We start from the raw sequence: 20,150 nt of genomic DNA, 5'->3' as shown, positions 1-20,150 counted from the left end.
GACATTGTTTTATTGACTTTGTCCTTTTTAAATTACTGTTTTTCTCAGCTCAACATGATGGATGTTTCAATAGATGACTTAGAAAAAGTAAAGAAATATTCCCTGCTGAATAGCAGTTGGTAGTTATCCAAGAGAAAAAATATGATTGAACATCAGCAGATGCTTAATGTTAGATCACAAAATGGCCATTTCTACCTCTAGATCTTAAATGCTTATTATATAGATGTTACTATATTTATGAAATATTAGTGTGTTAAGTAATTCAGCTCTATTTTAAATATATATTGCTTAAATAATATAGTAATTGGCCTATTTAAATAGTCAGATTGGGGGATCATTCTCATCAAGGAAACTATGAGGGATTAATTAGAAGAATTAGAGATAGGTAGACTGTCTTAAAATGTTACAATATAAAAAGACACTGGAGTCTGACCAGAATATTAACTGGTCTGTTCTACAGAGTAATCCTTTCTGAGGATGTTTTCAAGTTAATTGTATATATGCTGGTTGGGAAGGGGAAATGAAAAGGGCAGTTTATGCAAATTCAAGACTTGTAGTGAATAGCAGTGAAAGCCAATGTGTTAACCTTCTATTAAATGTGGAAATCTCATATTAAAATAAAAAAAATAATTTTCTAGAGATGGGAAACTAGTCTTTAGAAAATAATTTTGTTTTCTTTAATTGATACGTTATAATTCATTATCATATGAAAGTGAACTAATTTATAATACAATTAAATGTTTGTCTTTATGATTTACATTTATCACAGTGTTTGAAGTGGTTAAGAATGTGTACTCTGATGTCACGCAGTCTGGGTATAAACTTTGGTTGCATCATAATTAAGAAAAATTATCCCAAATTATCCAAATTGAAAAAAGACAGAAGACTGATTATTTGAAACTTTGATGTTATTCTAGAGCATTTTTAAATTAGCCTGTTTGAACAAAAGCAGCTTTCCTACTCTTTAAACATCCCTCCTCGGAGGATGTTAGGGAATGAAGCTTGCAGCACAGAATATTTGAATAACAATATGCAATGGATAGAGAGGTTGGGATTGGCTATCATTAGGGGTAGAGATTAAGGCATGGAAATGTGTATACTGTTATGATTCTGTAGCCTGGCAGAGAAAACTTCTAAAGGTGTTATGATTTTATCACTCTGTAGAAATGTAGCCAGTTTTAAATATAATTTAGTATCTCATCAGGCATTCTTTCCTTTCCTGTTTGACAACGTCCTTGAGACATTCTTTTTTTTTTTTTAATTAAAGTTAATAGGATGACAATTGTTAGTAAAGTCACATAGATTTCAGGTGTACAATTCTGTAATACATTATCTATATCTCACGTTGTGTGTTCACCACCCAGAGTCAGTTCTCTTTCCATCATCATATATTAGACCACATTTACCCTCTTCTAGACATTCTTTTACCCAGATCTTTTGTCGGTTTCCTTATCAATGAGCTATGTTAACTTTGACATATTGGAGAACACGTTTTTAAAAACAAATGGCAGAAGCCTTGATAAATGTTTATAAGAATAGTTTGCGATGAATTGTGACATGCAAAGTAAGCAACCAGAGAGGAGCTACCACCATGAGACTCTACCACTGCATATACCAATGTTTTTGTTTCCTAGGGCTGCCATATAGAAGTACTACAAACATTTCTTCTCGCACGATTCTGTAGACTAGAAGACTGAAATCAAGGTTTCTGCAGGACCATGTGGTCTCTAAAGATCCTAGGGGAGAATCCTTCCTGGCGTTTCCCTTGCTTTTGGTTTTGCTGGCATCCTTGGCATTTCTAGCTCCACTTTCTGCCTCTGTTGTCACATGGCGATTTCCCTGTGTGTCTGGCTTTGTGTTCCAATTTTTCTCTTCATTTAAAGCCACTAGACAAGAGATTAGGACCCTCTGCAATCCAGTATGAGTTTATTTTAATTTGGTTACCTCCACCAACACACTATTTCCAAATATGGTCACATTCACAGGTTCTGGGGGCTTAGACCTTCAAAATGTCTTTTTGGAGCACGCAGGTCAACCCACAACACCCAACTACCCATGTGAGCTCATGCATTGTCATTCTTCTGGATGAGGTGTGCTTTGCTCCTCACTAAAGCTAAGCATTCTACATGTGCTCTAGATCCTACTCCATTTGGCTTAGCCAACGACATGTGTAAGAAGTTATTCCTCTCTCGTAGTCTTGGGTCACACGGTTTTCTCTCTTAATGGGATCATTATCACTGACATATGAACATGTGAAATTTATCTCATCTAAAAACAAAGAAACAGAAACAGAAAAATCCCTTACTTAATCCAACATCTCCCTCTTGCTGGGATTCCATTTCTTTGCTCTCTTCAACAGCACGACTGTTAATATAAAGGAGTTTTCTCTACTGCTTGTATCTCATTCTTCTCTTTGTGTTCCCTCTCCCATTGCTTCACTGAAATTGCACTTCCCAGGATCAACAATTACCTTCAAATTCAAAAATTCAACTGTTAATCCTTGGTCTTCACCTTATTTTGACACAGTTGATCACTGCTGCTTCCTTGGAAAACTTTTTGTCTGTCTTAACAAACCACAGTTGTCTCTTTTCCTCCTAATCTCACTGGTTGCTGCTCATAGACACCTCTTTGCCATCTCCCCAGCCTTTGCATGTTAGGATGCTTTTGGGCTCAGTTTTAGCTCTCACATCTTTTCTAATGACATGAACCCCCAAAGTGACATCAAATTCATGGCTTTAACTACTTTAAATCTTAAAGGTTTTAAAATATTTGTGCATTTGATTCCCAAGTTTACATTCCCATCCTGACCTTCCCTTCAAGACTTTGGAGCTATATCCCCTAGTCCACTTGACAACTTTCATGTTGGTAGCTAATATATCAATATTTTAATCCTTTGTGTCCTCCTATTAAATGTGAATGTCATTTGTTTTATTGTCCTGATAATTATCTGACGGGCGTAGTGTAGGCTCACAAAATATGAGGTGACTGACTGAATGAATGGACATTTGTTCTCATATCCTACTTAACAGCAGCATGTTAGACACATAGTTATAGAATACAAAAAAAGCAACCCAAAATGCAAAGCCTGTGGTATTATATAAGGAGAGAGTGCTGCTTTGCAGGAGAAAGCTTTTTGTGAGACTTGTTCTTTCTAAGTCAGAAAAAGTAGGGCCTTCCTTTTCTCTTCACTGGGCTTACAGACTAATTGCCTGTTTTATTTGGACAGCGTCTATAGTATCTGAAACAATATAAACTATTCGAGAATAACATAACTGCTAATTGATAGGATGACCACCTTTTAAAAAAATAGTGGCTGGAATCAGCAGATTAGCCTGTGATAGTTTCTTCAGTAGCACTGAAAGCTCTAACAATTGAAAACACATGTTTTACAGGAATAACTGCTTTTCATTTATTTGCTCACAAAAATGCATTATTTTCTTACAAATTTCATTCTGGATCCATTACTAGCTATAATTTCAAAATGATCTGCCAGTTGGTACATTTATGCATATCATGGTGAATAGGTCCTTTTTCAAAGTAAACTAAAGTAATTATAAAAATCCATTTCCCAGAAGCAAGGAGAATAAAAATTTCAACCATGGTTAGGAACCACTCAATACTCAACTAGGCAGGATAAGCTTCAAAGCATCTTAAAACGTACTATCCTTGTTGTTCATTTTAGACTCACTAAGGTTCAAAACTTATTACTATGATCTGTTCTGATGCCTACATGCAACCAGAGGGGTGCTTGAGGGTGGGTATAGGGTCTTATCCCAGAACCTAGCGAGGTTCTGAGTAGGTAATGAACCTCAAGTTGTTGTTGATAAGGTTAATAATGAGAGTGAATTATGGTGTCCTTCCACCTTCCACTGACACCATAATTAATTAATTGCCTAGATTGTTCATAAAATAAACTCCAGTTTTTGTTGGTATTGATAACAGGGACTGGTAACACATATTTCAATATGTTTGTCACTGTATTAGGGATAGAATCTATCCTGGAAGCAGGTGGTTTATGAGATAGATAAAAATAATTTGAAAAGAAATAGATTTTTTGCACCATCTTAATGGGAGGAACAAAATCTTCAGAAATATATCTGATATCATCAAACATATCTTTAGAGAAACAGATGCTATCTAAGAAATGAGTATGGGATAAAAATTTTAAGGTATCAGTAGAGTATAATAACCAGCAAAAAAGATAATGCACTTGAAAATGTTTTGAATATATTGAAAAGGAAGAGGATTTTGAAGATGGTGGTGAATCTCAGAATGAATTACATATTTTAGCACTTCTTCAATGAATCTTTTAGCCAAAGGCTTTATTCCTTCAAAGTGAGGAATCTGTAAACTCCATCTGTTCTAAATGCAGTGTGGCAGTTCTTCAAAAGAAGGCAGAAAAAGCAACTTCCATCTCCCTGAAGTCTGACAGAATACAGTTACGTTCTGGGGAAACTCATCATGAAGCAGCCTTTCCATGTTAAAGAGAGTTTATGAATCTCTTGAATGGTGCTTCTGTGGGCTTCATGCATCCTGTGCTTCTCGTATGCTTTCGGCACAAGCGCTGCATTAACTCTATTTGGTACAGATGACGACAGAGTATTCTTGGTACTGGTCCGTGGTAACACTTCGAGGCAGGAACTGGATCCAACCCGAGTCTAAAACACACCAACTAAGGAGGGTTGGGACCAGCTTTCCATAAATCTGTTTACTTTGAAGTTGATGTTATTTGCCACTCACTGCTCAATTAAACAGTCTCTCAGTTTCTGGCTGTTGTCTGTTCCCATATGTTTGGGATCTCGCTGTTGGAAAGAGCTTAGTGAGATCTGCAAATCTGGAGGCTTGAGCACCTCTAACTCATGAGCGCACTTCTGTCTTTTCACTTAAGCTGATAACAGGTTTGAGTGTGTCTCTCACAGTGAGTGGGAACTACTTAAGGTCAAGGCCATGACTTACCCACCTCTATGACCACAGCACTTTGCTGTGTCTGGGATGTTGTAAGCACTCAACTGTTTGAAGATAACAAGGGCTCCAGAGTTTGTTGAACTATGCTTTATTCCATGCAATTTATGAAAATATTAAATATGATTGTGAGTGCTCTGATCCCTGCTTTTCAGTCATTGTTTTCTGTCCCGAAGTGTCATTTTTTTCATATGTAGAGCTAAGGTAGATAGCAAGTAAAGCTGGAGAATAATGGATGGTCACCCCTTATTCATAATAATCAAAATGAATTAGTGGTCTGGAACTTTGTCAAATGAATCTTCAAGTCCATAGCAAAAGTCCATTTGTAAACATTTTCCTCTAAGAAAATATGCCTTTATTTTTCCCCCAATGATTGCTTGGCTAAGAATCACTGCCTATGACAGTTTAGTTCCAAAGTTTTGCCATATTTAGTGGACTCAGGCATATATGTCTAGGAAATTTTCAGAATTCTCCTTATAGATAAGTCACAGTACTAATTTTTCAATTCCATAATTTCATTGCTGTTTCCCTTTTAAACTATTTCATGTATAGCATACAATCTTTATAATTATTTGAATTTAGTTTTTCAAATACCCCACTTCGATACTGTTCTGAGCAATTAACTTTATTGAAAATTTGACATGAATGCAAAGCCCATTTTATGGATTATTGTATCAGTGTTACTTTTCTGATTTTTATAAGTATATTTGGTCATATATAATATCCTCTTTTTAGGAAATATACACTGAAGTATTTAGAGATAAAGGTACATCCTATTTGTAACTTACAAAAATTTTAGGAAAATTATAGCAACTTCTCTAGCTATACATTTAATCACCAATCAGTCAGTCAATCAATTTATCAAGAGAATGAATGGTAAAGTGTAGTGAAAAGTTAACATTTGAGGAATTTAGATGCGTATAGAAGGGAACTTTTCATGTTGCTTTTGTGACTTTTATGTAAAATCTGATTTTATTTCAAAATGAAAAGTGATGTACTTGGTAAGAGATAGTAAAAGGATGTGAAGAGAAAGAAAGAAGATTTGTGGTGTGTGATGTTTTGTTTGCAGCACAGGGTAGGTGGTGAATTACCACAAATTTCTGGCAAATAGAAGTTGTTGAGTAGATATTATGAATATAGATGGAGGACTGCTTTTAAGAAGCAGGATAGTGAATTATGTGTCAAAAGTGTGAAATTTGTTCTATTCAGTAGTAATTCTTTTTAGCTGAAGGAAAAAATAAAGGTGATGTCTTAAACACTAAACTAGCAGGTTTTCAATATCATATTAGAATGTTAATTAAAATCATTTACTGAAACTTGCCTCACGTAGGTTAAGAAAAAAACACGATTATCACAGAGACACAATTCTAAAGGGGAACAAAAATAGGTAGCATGATACAGTAGGAAAAGATCTAAGCAGTTATTTAGTATGAAATTAGAAATCCTACTCTGATTCGTAATATAGGTTGAAAGAGCAGAGATTTTAAAAATGGTGACCATGTTATTAAAGGTGTTTTAACAGAAGGGCCTTTCTCAGGTTATTGATATATATTTAGGCTAAATAAACCACATTCGAGAGGCAATTAATCATGATTCAGTTTTTAAGTGTCTTATTCAGAAAACATTTTAATTAGTCATTTCAATCTCCAAATCCTTAGAAAGGGTCATCAGCAGGAATTTACTGGTGGTGCCTGAAGAAGGAAAACACTTGAATTTTGATCCTGCAGGGGAACCCCCTGAGTCATTGCCCTAGGAAAATGTCTTCCTCCTATGCTGCCAAAACCAAGGGATCCGTAATATTTATTCCTTTGTAAGCAACCTGGACATCCACTCTCCTTTTTTTTTTTTTTTTTTTCTTCCTTTTACTCCTATTATTTTCTATCCATGTGCACTTAGATAAATACCAAAGGTTTTCTTTTCTCATTGAAGGCTGTTACTATGCTTCATTAAATGCTGGCCGGAAGTCCATTCACCACCCCCCGTCCTCCCCAAAGCTTTTGTAACAAGCTATATGTTATTTAATATTCTTAACTTTATTATTTTTGTAAAATATCACTATGGGTGATGTTTAGTTTATCACACTGTTGCTGATAGACAGCCTTTTACCAAATGCATTGTAAAGCTCATGCTACTTCACCCATCTCTTTGGCTATAACATTACTATGCACACGAATACCTCATGAATATTCAGATATATACCATATATACACGTATACATATACTGTGAAATTGGGATGGTGCTATGGGAGAAAAGCTTTCCTTCTTACTAGCAATCTTGGAGGAAATTAGCCAGATGGTTTGTGAAGCTGTTTTTCTTACGGTGCCGTTTTATACCATAAAACACCTTGTGGAACTAGGAAGCATACCTTCAAAAAAGAAAACAATCAAGTGAAGGGGTGTATTGGATTCTCTCCTCCCTTTGGTGTCTTGTTTGTAGAGCCCAGATTTAGAAAAAGAGCTGCGATTGATTTTCCTCTCTCCTGCTGTCTCTTTCACACCCATAAAGAAAGCGTTTTGTTGTTGGTCTGGTGCCCGCACTGCCTGGAGCAACCGTTTTGATCTATAATCCCTTTGAAACAGTTCTCAGCTACCCAGGTTTATTTCACCTTTCTTTACTTACCCTTCCGATTTGTGAATTTAGCCAAGGAATCTCTTGTAATCACCTCATGGTTTATTTTTAAAATGAAAATAAAACAAAGCTGGGCAATGGAAGACTTTGGAGACTTCACTGATTGATATAACTTGTAACCTTATTGCTTAAATATAATCTTTTCTGACACCCGCTTCTAAAATCAGTATCTTATGTGTTACCATGTGCTGGGCATAGATTCCTCTACCTTCACTCTTTTGAAAGCCTTGGCTCATATTACTTTGTTTGATACATTCTTTTGACCTATGAAAATGATGCAGCTCAGTAGATCCTGAGCTTCTCAGTGGGAGAGAACCCCCTAAATGGCAACAGGCTCCTGCTTAGAGAGGAGGATTTTAAAAAGGAGAAGGGATAAGTGCAAATACTGAGGGACAGAAAAGTTTTTGTTCTACTCTCTCCCCATTCCTCTTTATCTTAACACGTTTGTGATGTAGCATCTTCCCACCTACCTGCCCAATTTCACTAACTCTTTGATTCCCCTGCTAAATTTTTGGAATAACCTTTGTATTCCTTTCCTAGCGCTGCCATAGCAAATCCCCCAAAACTGAGTGGCTTACAACAACAGACATTTCTCCTAATCCCAGAGGCCAGAAGTCAGAAATCCAGGTGTCTCCAGAGCCATGCCCTCCCCTAAGGGTTCAGGGCAGGTAGTGCGCTCACTGCCTCTTCCAGCTTCCGGTGATTCCAGGTTTGCCTTGGCTGGTGGCTGCACCAGGCTGCCCCTGTCTTCATGTGGCCTTCTTCTCTGTGTGTTTCCCCTTCAGCCTGTGTCTTCCGTAAGGACACTGTGATTTAGGACCTACTCTGATCCTGAATCATCTCATCTTGAGATTTTTAACTTAATTCCATCTGCAAAGGATCACCAATGACTTCCTTCTCCCAAAAAGCATAGGTAATACCCAGTCTTCATCTTGCCTAACTTCACGAGCATTTGCCACATTGACCTCTGGCATGAAACCCTACCTTTCTGGTTCTCCTGCTCTCTCTCTGACTGCTCCATTATATAGATTCCTCTCTTCTTGTCTTCCCTTAGATGCTGATGTTCGCAAGATTCTATGTAAAGCTGTGTCCTCCTTTCCACACCAGGCATAGCAAAGAAGATCCAAACAAATAACATAAATGTATGAAAGGAACCAGTAAAATAGTATAGTTAGTGATGTCGTTTGTAAGCAAGTAAAGAGTACATGAGCTGCTTAAAGACATTCAAATTTGATAAATAAAAACAAACAAACAAACAAAAAGTAAACTGCAGGGCAAAGAAAAGACTTCTCTGCTGGAAGGATTTGCTGTTGTGTTCCTTCTGGTCTTTTCCTTCTTTCTAGGCCATCCCAGCCATTTGCATGGCTTCAGTTACCATCTATATACTCATTCTAATTATTCTCAAAACTATACTTCAGTCTCGTTTCTGATTGAGACTTTTCTCTAATTGATTAGTGAACACTGTCATTTTAAGTTCCACAGGAGCCAGCCCGTTTTCCAACTTCCCGCCCAGCTGATCCCGGGAGTTTTCTCCAGACAGTTCACACAGTACATGCTGACTGCCACTACTGAAGTCTGAGTCACCATCTCCTCTCACCCTGTCATCAATAAGCTGCCAATTGTTCTCGTTGAAATGAATCATTTTCTTCTTTAATCTATTTTTGAAGGTCTTCTTTTTTTCTTTCATCAAGCCATGATTTTTCACTGATGAGTGTTTTCAATATGATTCCTGCTGCCTGGATTACTCTTGTTCTGCTCTTCCTTCTCTTGATTTGCTTCTGATCTCAGCTTAAGTTTCTTCTAGGTTTCAAGAGCACATTTCCATAATACATCTTCTATATATTGCATTGTATATTCATCAACCAGAGTCAGTTCTCCTTTCATCAACATATATTTGAAACCTATATAATTTTACTATCCAATGTCACCACGATACATTTAATAAACATTAAAAGGTATACCTAGCCAAAGTTACTTATTATTTTAGTGTGTGGTTACAGTATAGGAGGCAATTTTTGATGAGGGAGGAAAAGGGAGAAGACAGGAAAGTCTAACGAATTGGGTGCTTCTTAGGAAACAGGACTTGTTGGTGTGAGGGGTACCATAAAGGCCTTGGGTTGCTAGAAACTACATAAGTCTATGAGTTTTTCTCAATGGGTTACATTCTGAGCCACACCTCTCACTTATTATTAAAATTTATGCATAAATAAATAAATAATAAATACATAATTTCCTCTAGGAAGTCTTAACTGACACTTCCCTCTACTTGTAACCCAAAGCCTTTCTATGGAAGATGTCCTTGCCTCATGCCCTTTTAGACCTTTCGATGTCCCTATTCACTAATCTGTCTAATTTTAATTATGTTTGTTTGTCTTTCATAATTGGCTCTCCTAAGTCCTTTGAGAGGCTCAACCACAACCCAACTCCAAATATAAGACATACCACTTAGGGGTACAGTCTCCATATTTGCTGAATAAATAAATGGAAAATTATTTTATTCCCCTTCTTTATAAATATTAGGAGTCTACATGCTTTTCGTTGTCTCTTCATCATTAAGAAATAAATCAATATATTATACATTAGCAATTGTCACGATAATATTTCATGAAGTAGGAAATAAATTTGGCCTAGACATATTAAGAATATTTTTTTGGAGTAGATTTAATATAGACTTATGTACCTTATAGGGCTGCCATGAAGATCACATGACATAAACAGTATGAAAGCATTTAAAAAATGTAAACATGTTATTAAATAATAATAGTTATTATCACTAAATTATTCATAGTGTACTGGAAAGTAGCCAAACTATTAAAAGGTAAAAAAATCTTTGAATAAGAGCCCATTTTTTCTTTTTTTCTCCCCCATTTAAACCCACTACTTATTTCTGGCATTATTTCTCACTGTTCTGGAAGCTGGGAAGTCCAAGACCAAGGTGCTGACAGATTTGGTTTCTTGGTGAGAGCTCTCTTCCTGGCTTATAGATGGGCCACCTTCCCTCGCTGTGTCTTCATAGGGCACAGAGAGAAGGGCAAGAGCCCATTCTTTCTATCAGCAAATGTGAAACATTTATTGTGAGCTCAAAAATGTGAAAGCTGGGGAGTGAGGAGGGAATGCAGGAGACAACGTTTCCATGTCTTGGCCACCATAAATAAAGCTGCGATGAACATTGGAGCACATATATCTTTATGGATAAATGTTTTCATAATTTTTGGATAAATAACCAGGAAAGGGATTGCTGGGTCATATGGTAATTCTATTCTTATTTTTTTGAGGAACCTCCACACTGCCTTCCATAACGGCTGCATCAGTCTGCATTCCCACCAACAGTGTATGAGGGTTCCTTTATCTCCACAGCCTCTCCAACACTTGTTACTGTTTGTCTTGTTGATGATAGCCATTCTGACTGGGGTGAGGTGATATCTCATTGTGGTTTTAATTGGTATTTCTCTGGATGATTAGTGACATTGAGCATCTTTTCATATGTCTATTGGCCATTTGTGTGACCTCTTTGGAGAAATGTCTATTTAGGTCCTCTGCCTATTTTTTAATTGGATTGTTTGTTGTTGTTGTTGTATGAGTTCCTTAAATATTTTGGATATTAGCCCTTTATAAGAGGTGTTGTTTGAAATATCTTCTCCCATTCAGTTGGTTGCCTCTTTAATTTGTTGATGGTTTCCTTTGCTGTGCAGAAGCTTTGTAGTTTGATATAGACTCATTCATTTATTTTAGCTTTTATTTCCCTTGCCTCTGAAGTCAAATTCAAGAAAAAAAATCCTGCTGTATCCAAGAGGCAGATATTACAGCTTAGTCTTTAGGTGAAAAGCTTCTATGTTTTCCCATGGATAGAGACCATTTAAATGATCTCATAACTTCCATTTTTTTTTTTTTTTTGAATTTGGTTATTTTCCAAACTTACATAAACATACTTAACACAGATTTAGAGATATATATTCAAAACTGAGATATAGAATAATATGCACAGAGATAGGGATTTTCTTCAAATTATTATTTTAATTAAGATTGTTCATTTGATAAATTCATAATTGTTATCAAGGCAAATGTAATATCTTCAATAGCATAATAATGTCTTTTTGATGCCATTTAATTTCATGTCTCCTATCACAAAATGCATATCTCAGTTGATACAACATTTGGCATTTTTATGATATGAGTTTGTTTCATTTAAAAAAAAACACTTTCTTGACAATTTAATAAAAAATACTATCTTTGGTTCTTTTAATGCTTTTCATTAAAAGTACACAATGTTTCATGTCAAAGTATACTTTCAAATCTGCTGTTTTTAAAGTGAGATCTCTTTGGGGATTGTCCTAATCACATTCAAATAAATCTTTGGCAAAAAGTTAGTTTTCCCTGGAGGTTGTCTCATTTATCTAGCGGTATCTTCCCACTGCTTTTGATTTTTCCAATTGGCAGAGGAAAAAACCAAATTAGAAAAACAACAAAAAGACTAACTATAGACTTGAAGATTGATTATACTGGTGTCTAAAATCTTAACCAGTATCTAAGCTATAAGATATGAATAACCAAATTCAGAATGCCATTTTGCATTTAAAGAATCACTTTTTTACATTTAAAAAATCCATATGAGACTTAACTGGGGTTTTTGATGTTTAGTTTTGGCTATGTATTTTTCTTGAGAAACAATAAGCTTTTCTTGGATATAGTTTAATTATTTATCCCTTGTGGTTTGTGAAAAATAATTTGGATTTTTTGTGCATATGGGACTTTGAACACTACTTGAATTAAATGATTGGCTTTAAAACATCCATGTCCTAAGAAGACATTTGGAGTGAATAAAACTCAAGTTGCATTGAATGGATTTAGCTCTCCATACAGGGGAGTCGAGCAGAGAGCCAAGGATGTTACAGTCTTAATACCTGGAGAGGGTACAAGTCCATTTCCTGTAGAGGAGCTATTATTTAACTGAAGTTATACACATCATACAGATATTTATGTAGAAGTATTAACAGGTCACCCTTCCGAGGGTAACTTCTAGGAGTTTAAAGACAAAACTGCAAGGAGAGACTACCAGTATCCTGTCTACCTTGCAGAAATAGCACCTATTTTGACCAAGATCAGGGTGTGCACCTCTGAATAAATCATCAACATGTTGGGAGAGATAGACAGTTAGTAAGACTCTTGGACTTGGAGCCAGAAGTTGAGATTTGGGAAGGCAGAACTTCAAAAAGCTTTATGCTTTGAAGAAAAGGACCTACAGAAAAGAACTGGAAACCTCAAAGTGCCCTGCAAACTTGTTAAATGTTTATATTTTCAGACACCATCCCAGACCTACTGAATCAGCATCTTTGGGATTGGAACACAGAATAGGTTTTAATGAAGACTCCGGGTGATTGTGGTGCATTGTAAAATTGGGGACTACAGTTCCAGAGAACGTAAATGGAACTGGACATGAGGCCCATTTTGCTGGTTTTTAGCCAGATTACCTTGGACAAGTCGTTGGACCTGACTATTTCTGCTCAACTATTGAAAACTACGAGTGATATTGTTATATCGATTGTCTCAACACCCGTGCAAAGATCAGCAAAGTAGAATTCAACATCCACATGTAAAATCACGAAGAGTAAACACTAACTTATGGGACAATGAAATGGATTCAGGACAGCAGATTCTGAGTCAATAGTGCTATAAAGCAAGCAACAGATACCAGGAACAAGGCATGTGGAAGCTCTTATTTGAAAAAAATAAATCTCATGGGATATTTTTCTCCCAGTGTTGAAAAGAAATGTAGATGTGCAAGATATTTGGCATGGCAAGAAACAATATAAAATGAATCCTAGAGAACCCTTCCTATCTATAGCCTCATTTTACCCCTTCCAACTATTTCCCCACCCCCAGAAAAAAGTATGAGGATATTAAACGGAAAAGGTGTTTCGCCGGCTTCGATTGTTCGTATATTGTGGAATGGATAGAGAATGCTACAGTAAAGATCTGTATAGGGCAGCAAGAGCAGTGGGCAACTGGAAGACACTTACAAGGAATTAAGTCTCAGAATATCTGAGAGGGGCTATGATAGTGTGGCATGACAATGAAATAATATGCAGCCTTAGGCAGTAACCTGCTATGTGCCAGGCTGTTCCTTTTCTCATACTCATTTTGTCTATTCTCACCTTAAGTTAATGGCTAAAAATCTCAAGTAGGCAAATAACACGGTCCAAGAAATCTTTTTCACTAGTGAGTCAATTGCAGACCAAATCATGTCTTCTGATTTTTCCTCCAAATTCCCATACTCCTTTATTAAGTGATGAACCGGCCTCAAAAGCCATTTCAAAAATACAGGGCTGGCAGAATTGAAATGTCTCACCTTCCCACTACAGGATCTATCTACTTAACTACATTTGAACTTAAATTTTCTGCCTTCACTCCTGTAGAAATGACTGAGATGAAATGTTCATTTCCCGGGAAGACCTACTTTTTATATCCTGTTCCCTCTCATCTCAAAAACTTCATCTGGTAATTATCTCCTCTTCTTCTCTTTCCCCCTGACTGCTAGGCCATTCCTACCAGCATACCAATATGCTCTAGAATTTCCCATCTTGGTCTCATACCTCTAACATCCCATTTCTAGTCTCCCTTTTAGAGCAATGTTTCTAGAAAGATGTCCATACTCTATTTTTTTTCTTTTTCTTTTTCTTTTTTTTTAATTAAATTTATTGGGGTGACAATTGTTAGTAAAATTACATAGATTTCAGGTGTACAATTCTGTATTACATCATGTATAAATCCCATTGTGTGTTCATCACCCGGAGTCAGTTCTTCCATCACCATATATTTGATCCCCCTTACCCTCACCTCCCCCCCCCACCCCCCTTACCCTCTGGCAACCACTAAACTATTGTCCGTGTCTATGAGTTTCTGTTTCTCATTTGTTTGTCTTGTTCTTTTGTTGTTTTTGGTTTATATACCACATATCAGTGAAATCACATGGTTCTCTGCTTTTTCTGTCTGATTTTTAATATTAAGACCTTAATTGTAGATGCCCTTGTATTTATGATGCTTTAGCTCTTGACCTTGTCAGATAAAACACGTGTCACCCATCTCCCTGTCTTACATCTAAAGGCAGACCACAATATTTACTTAAGTCAAAGAGTGCACATATTGACCTTTTACCCTTTTCATTTCTTTGCTGTCATTTTAGTGTAGTTTGGGGAGCAAATTAATGTAAACACATGTGTTCTATTCAGTTCCATTGACGCTTCACCCATTAGATTCAAGTATCTGACCCACCACTTCATTGACACTCTCAGTATTAAATCACTAACAGCCTCCACATTGTCAAATTCAAAGGCAACGTCTGTCTGCTTCAATTGATCTCTCAACAGCATTCGGCACTGTTAATTTCTTCCTTCTTGTTAAAGCGCATTCCTCCCTTAGCTTCTGTGATGCCATCCTCTCCTTGGCTCCTTCTTGGTCTTTTTGAGTTGTTGTTGCTTTTCCTCCGCCAGACACCAATATTTTCGAATATCCCAGGTCTTTTTCCTGGGCCTGCTTCTCTATTTACATTCTCTCTCCCTAGACAACCTATTTTTTTTTCTCTCATATAGGCTAAACAGTATGTAAATCCTGATGCTTCAAAAATTTATTTCCCTGTGATCTCTTAAATATACATCAAATGGCATAATTGATCTCTCCTGGTATCTAATGGTTACCTGAAAACTAACATGACCAAAACATATATCTTGATCTGTTACATTGCTGCACATTTTAAATTAAAATAAAATTTTAAATTAAAAAAAAATCATTCTCTTATCTTTCCTTACCATTCAGTTGATAAAGCCAAGACTTAAGAGCCAATTTGACTCCTTTCATTTTCTTATTTTACAAATTAATGTAACATTCGAACCTGTCAATTTTGTCTCCAAAATATATCCTGAAGGCATTTATTTCTCTCCACTTCATTGCTACCATTCTAGTCTAAGTTATCTGTCTTATCTTGCCTGGACTCCTGCAGAAGCCTCTTTGCTTCCATTCTGATCCTTTTATAACCAGGGGCATTTTTTTTTTTTTTTTCTCAGACCAACAAACGAAAATGGGAAAAATAGTGACAAATTCCTAAAAATAAGACAAAGCTGGGCTTGATCAATCATGGCAAGGCTCCACTCATCACTTTGCTTTCTAGGGTATAAAACTTTATAGCAGTGCAATCTGAGTTACCCATGCATTTGCTTTGTCTCTGGCTAACTTCCTTATCTCCCAATGCTGCTTGATTGTGGGTTCTTTGCCTAGACAATGCAAAGCACAGAGAACATGTAAATTATGCTTAGACAATATTGTTTGAGAATGAATTGGTGAGTGGATCAATGAAAGCTATATGACAGAATTTTTATTTATTTGGAGTGTTTACATTTTTACACAAAATTGTTAATGACAAAAATTCTTTCAAGATCTAAATAAATAAATGTTTCAAAGTAGAATTGTTGAATTCCAGGTATTTATGACTAACATTTATTTGTCATGGTACCATAAGATCACACATGTGAATAGATGACTGCTCTGTTCACCTCTGTGCAATCTCATAATTAGATATTTGAACAGTTTAATAGTTTAAATCAAAACACATTCTAGTTATAACACTTAGGGCTTTCATTTCACTTATATATGTGTATACCTACTTAACGTATACTTTACTTTTACAAAATAGAGACTCGGAATTGATTCAGTAAGAATTATATTAGGAAAGCAAATCTCATCTATTCAGAAAAATGTATGTAAGGTGCAATTTTCTGGTAAGCAATCCATAATGTAACCCCTTGATAAGAAAACACCAAAGCAATTGTATTTTAACATTGCAAAAAATAGCAATGAACGTCAGCTTGTAAAATATGCCTTCTTTTATTTATTGCTTATTCTGCTTTTCAGCTTTTCCTGTTTTCAGCTTTCAGAATAAAAGTGTCTCCCTCAAAAGTAGAATACTAATTGGCAAATCTACATTGGACATAACAGCAACAGATAATATAAATAGAGAACAAAATATGTTTCAGATGTGAGATTTTTCAGATCAATTTTAATGCATTCTAATATTCCAGTGAGAGTAAGCCTCCAGTACTTACTGGTCTAGTCTGTATAGCACTGCAGTATCTAGAGATTTTTATATAAAAAAAGCATATTCAAGGATGAGAAATGTGCTTTTACATCTTAGCTATACAAATAGACATGTTTACAGGGAATAATTTGTATGTATAAATTTTCAAAATAAGCATTTAAAATGTCCAAAATCATGTTTATTCAAAAATCTAATATTACATTTTTAAGTAGTGTCAATAGCGATTATTGATAAACTATTCAACTTTACATCTTTGCTTTTAAAAAAAATCAGAATTTCATGTCACACGTAATATAGGAAAATTTCAACTCTGTATGATAATGTTTTAACAGAAATGTCTGAAATTACTAAACAACCTGAATTATGGGTAACACAATATTGAATACTATTTGTTAATACTTTATGACCCACCTCCCATTTTTTATTTTTTGTCTCTCACCATATGATGGGGTTTTCCAAATGCTTGGATTAATAAAGTACCACCTTCAAGTATACACTGAGCCAGAATGTTAAATATTGCGTTATTATAACATTTTATATAAAAATTGTTTTATATAAAAATTAGTGTGTTTGGTTATGAAGGAAAATGTTTTTCTGATGCAGATGGATATTTCTAATTCTCACAGTATATGTTAATTTTGTTCTCTCTGTAGTTTTCTTAACAGACTATTAGATTAAATGATTCAATCAAAAAATTCAATGTTCATGGATAATTATGTGAGGTCTCTCAGCATCCTACTTCATTTGGTTTATTTCTAGCAATATTTTCTTTTTATAAGCAGTCTCCATACTAGAAGAATAAAAACCATACAAAATTAACTTTCTTTTTGGGTCAACGGTGTACAAAGAGAGTAAAATTGAGTAACCCAGCTAATGAGTACTGTGCAAATTTGAGGACCTGTGTTCCTTAGTGTGGTTGGAAACTGAATAAATTCATAAAACAATTGTTTAAATCACTATTTTTTCAAAATATTTACGTTTAATATTTTGGCCTATTTGTTTTTTTAGTAGTTTTTATATTTAGACTAGATAAATTTTAAAATCTAGTTGATTTGTGTAATTTAATATTATATCTTCCTATTTCTCTTTTTTATTGTGTAAACCCCAGCTTTTTAAGATTCTGTAACATTTTATTCCTTTGTATCCCAAGGTTATTTATTTATCTATTTTTCATCTATGGTTTTATATAAAATACACATTGTTACAAAATGACTGAAAGCTTATATTACTGGATACAATAGAGCAAGACAACATACATCAGATGTGTATGAGAAAAATAAGATGATAGAAAAAAAATTCAAGGATATGAAATAAAACAAGCCAGAAATTGTTTTAGTTCATAAAATACATGTAATAATGTCCCATTGTAGTTACTGATTATGAGCTTCTAATTTATTGCAAAAATACAACAATAGTGATTATAATGAAAGGAGCCGCTAAGATATTGTTGAGTACTCTGTGTTAGATATTGAACTAATCTATTTATATAATACATTTAATTCTTACCTCAATCCTGATATTATCCTCATTTTCTGTATAATAAAACTGATATGTAGAGAGCTTGTCCAAAATTAGAGATACTAAGTGTAGAGCCTAGAAATTCAAACTGGTTTATATGAATCTAAAGTTAAACCTATTAACCCTAGGCATCATGACCGCATATTTAATTAATTTTTGTCAGCTTTCTCTTCATTATACACTAATGGTCAAAGATGAGTTGAATACTAAGCTGGTTCATGTTGCCTGAATGGAGCTGACCCATCTGTCTTAGAAGGCAACTCAGCATCCAGGAAATAGTACTAGTCCCTCCTACAATAGGTTGAGATTCCCGGGTACAGCTAAGTGCTGAGAACTTTAGATTTTTAGAAATCTTTGTAACGGTTGAAGTTATAAACTTTCTAACTAATTTTAGTGGCAATCACATGAGTTTGTGGAAGTCTAGCAATAAGATGGAATTTTGGGGGTCCTTGGAATTTTCCACATAGACCATTATGTTGTATGCGTATAGCCACAGGTTTATTTCTTCTTTTCTGATCTGCATAACTTTTAAAAAAAATTATTAGATTTATGGGAGTTAGTAAAATTATATAGATTTTTAAGTGTACATTTCTGTAGTACATCATCTATATCTGCGTTGTGTGTTTACACCCAGAGTCAGTTCTCTGTCCATCACTATATGTTTGACCCCCTTTTTCCTCTTCTACCTTCCATTTCTTTGTGTCTTCTTCAATTTCTTTTAATAATGTCTCACAGTTTTCAGTGTATATGTCCTTCACATTCTTTGTTAAGTTTATTCCTAGGTATTTTATTCTTTTTTGTTGCAATAGCAAAGGAGGTTGTTTTTTCCCCCCTGAAATTTCCTTGTTTGTGTATAAAGAAGCAATGGATTTTTGCACATTGATTTTGTTTCCTGCAAATTTAGTGTATTTACTTATTGTTTCTAATAGCTTTTGGTGGAGTCTTTAAGGTTTTCTCTATAAAGAATCATGTCATCTGCAAAAAGTGACAATTTAACTTCATCTCCAGTTGGATGCCTGTTATTTATTTCTCCTGCCTTATTGCTCTGGCGAGGACTTCCAATACTGTTAATATGTTGAATAACAGTGGTGACAGGAGGCATCCCTGTCTCGTTCCTGATCTTGGAGGAGAAGATTTCAGTTTTTCACCATTAAATATGATATTAGCTGAGGGTTTGTTATATATGGCCTTTATTATATTGAGGCACTTTCCTTATACATCCATTTTATTAAGTGTTTTAATCATAAATAGATGTTATAGCTTGTCAAATGCTTTTTCTCTATTATATGATAATATGATTTTTTATCCTTTATTTTGTTTACATGGTATATCACATTAATCAATTTGAATATGTTGAACCATCCTTGTGCCCCTGGAATGAACCTCACTTGATCATGATGTATAATCTGTTTAATGTATTGTTGTACTTGATTTGCTAGTATTTTGTTTAGGATTTTTGCGTCTGTATTCATCAGAGATATTGGCCTGTAGTTTTCTTTGTGTTTTATCTTTACTAGATTTTTGTATCAGAGGAATGTTAGCCACATACAATGAGTTAGGAAGTATTGCCTGTTCTTCAATTTTTTGGACGAGTTTGAGGAGGACAGGTATTAAATCATCTTTAAATGTTTGGTAGAATTCACTAATGAAGCCATCTGGTCCTGGAGTTTTGCTATTGGGGAGGTTTGGGGTGATTGTCTTAATTTCCTTACTGTTGATTCGGTCTATTTAGATTTTCCAGTTTTTCATGATTTGGTCTAGGAAGGTTCTATGTTCCTAAGAACTTGTCCATTTCTTCTAAGTTATTGAATTTAGTGGCCTATAGTCCTTCATAGTATACCTTTTATCCTACCCTCCTTTTTCATTATGAGTTTGGTTAGAAGTTTAGGTATCCTTGCTATGGAGGAAACACCACTGTCTACTGATCACTTCACGGAAGCATGTTATATAGAGATC

The sequence above is a fragment of the Rhinolophus sinicus genome, chromosome 2, assembly GCF_057876585.1.
Source record: "Rhinolophus sinicus isolate RSI-liver-muscle chromosome 2, RSI-T2T, whole genome shotgun sequence".
NCBI classification, from domain to species: Eukaryota; Metazoa; Chordata; class Mammalia; order Chiroptera; family Rhinolophidae; genus Rhinolophus; species Rhinolophus sinicus.
The sequence above is the reverse complement of the archived record's forward strand: the minus strand, read 5'-3'. Positions refer to the sequence as shown.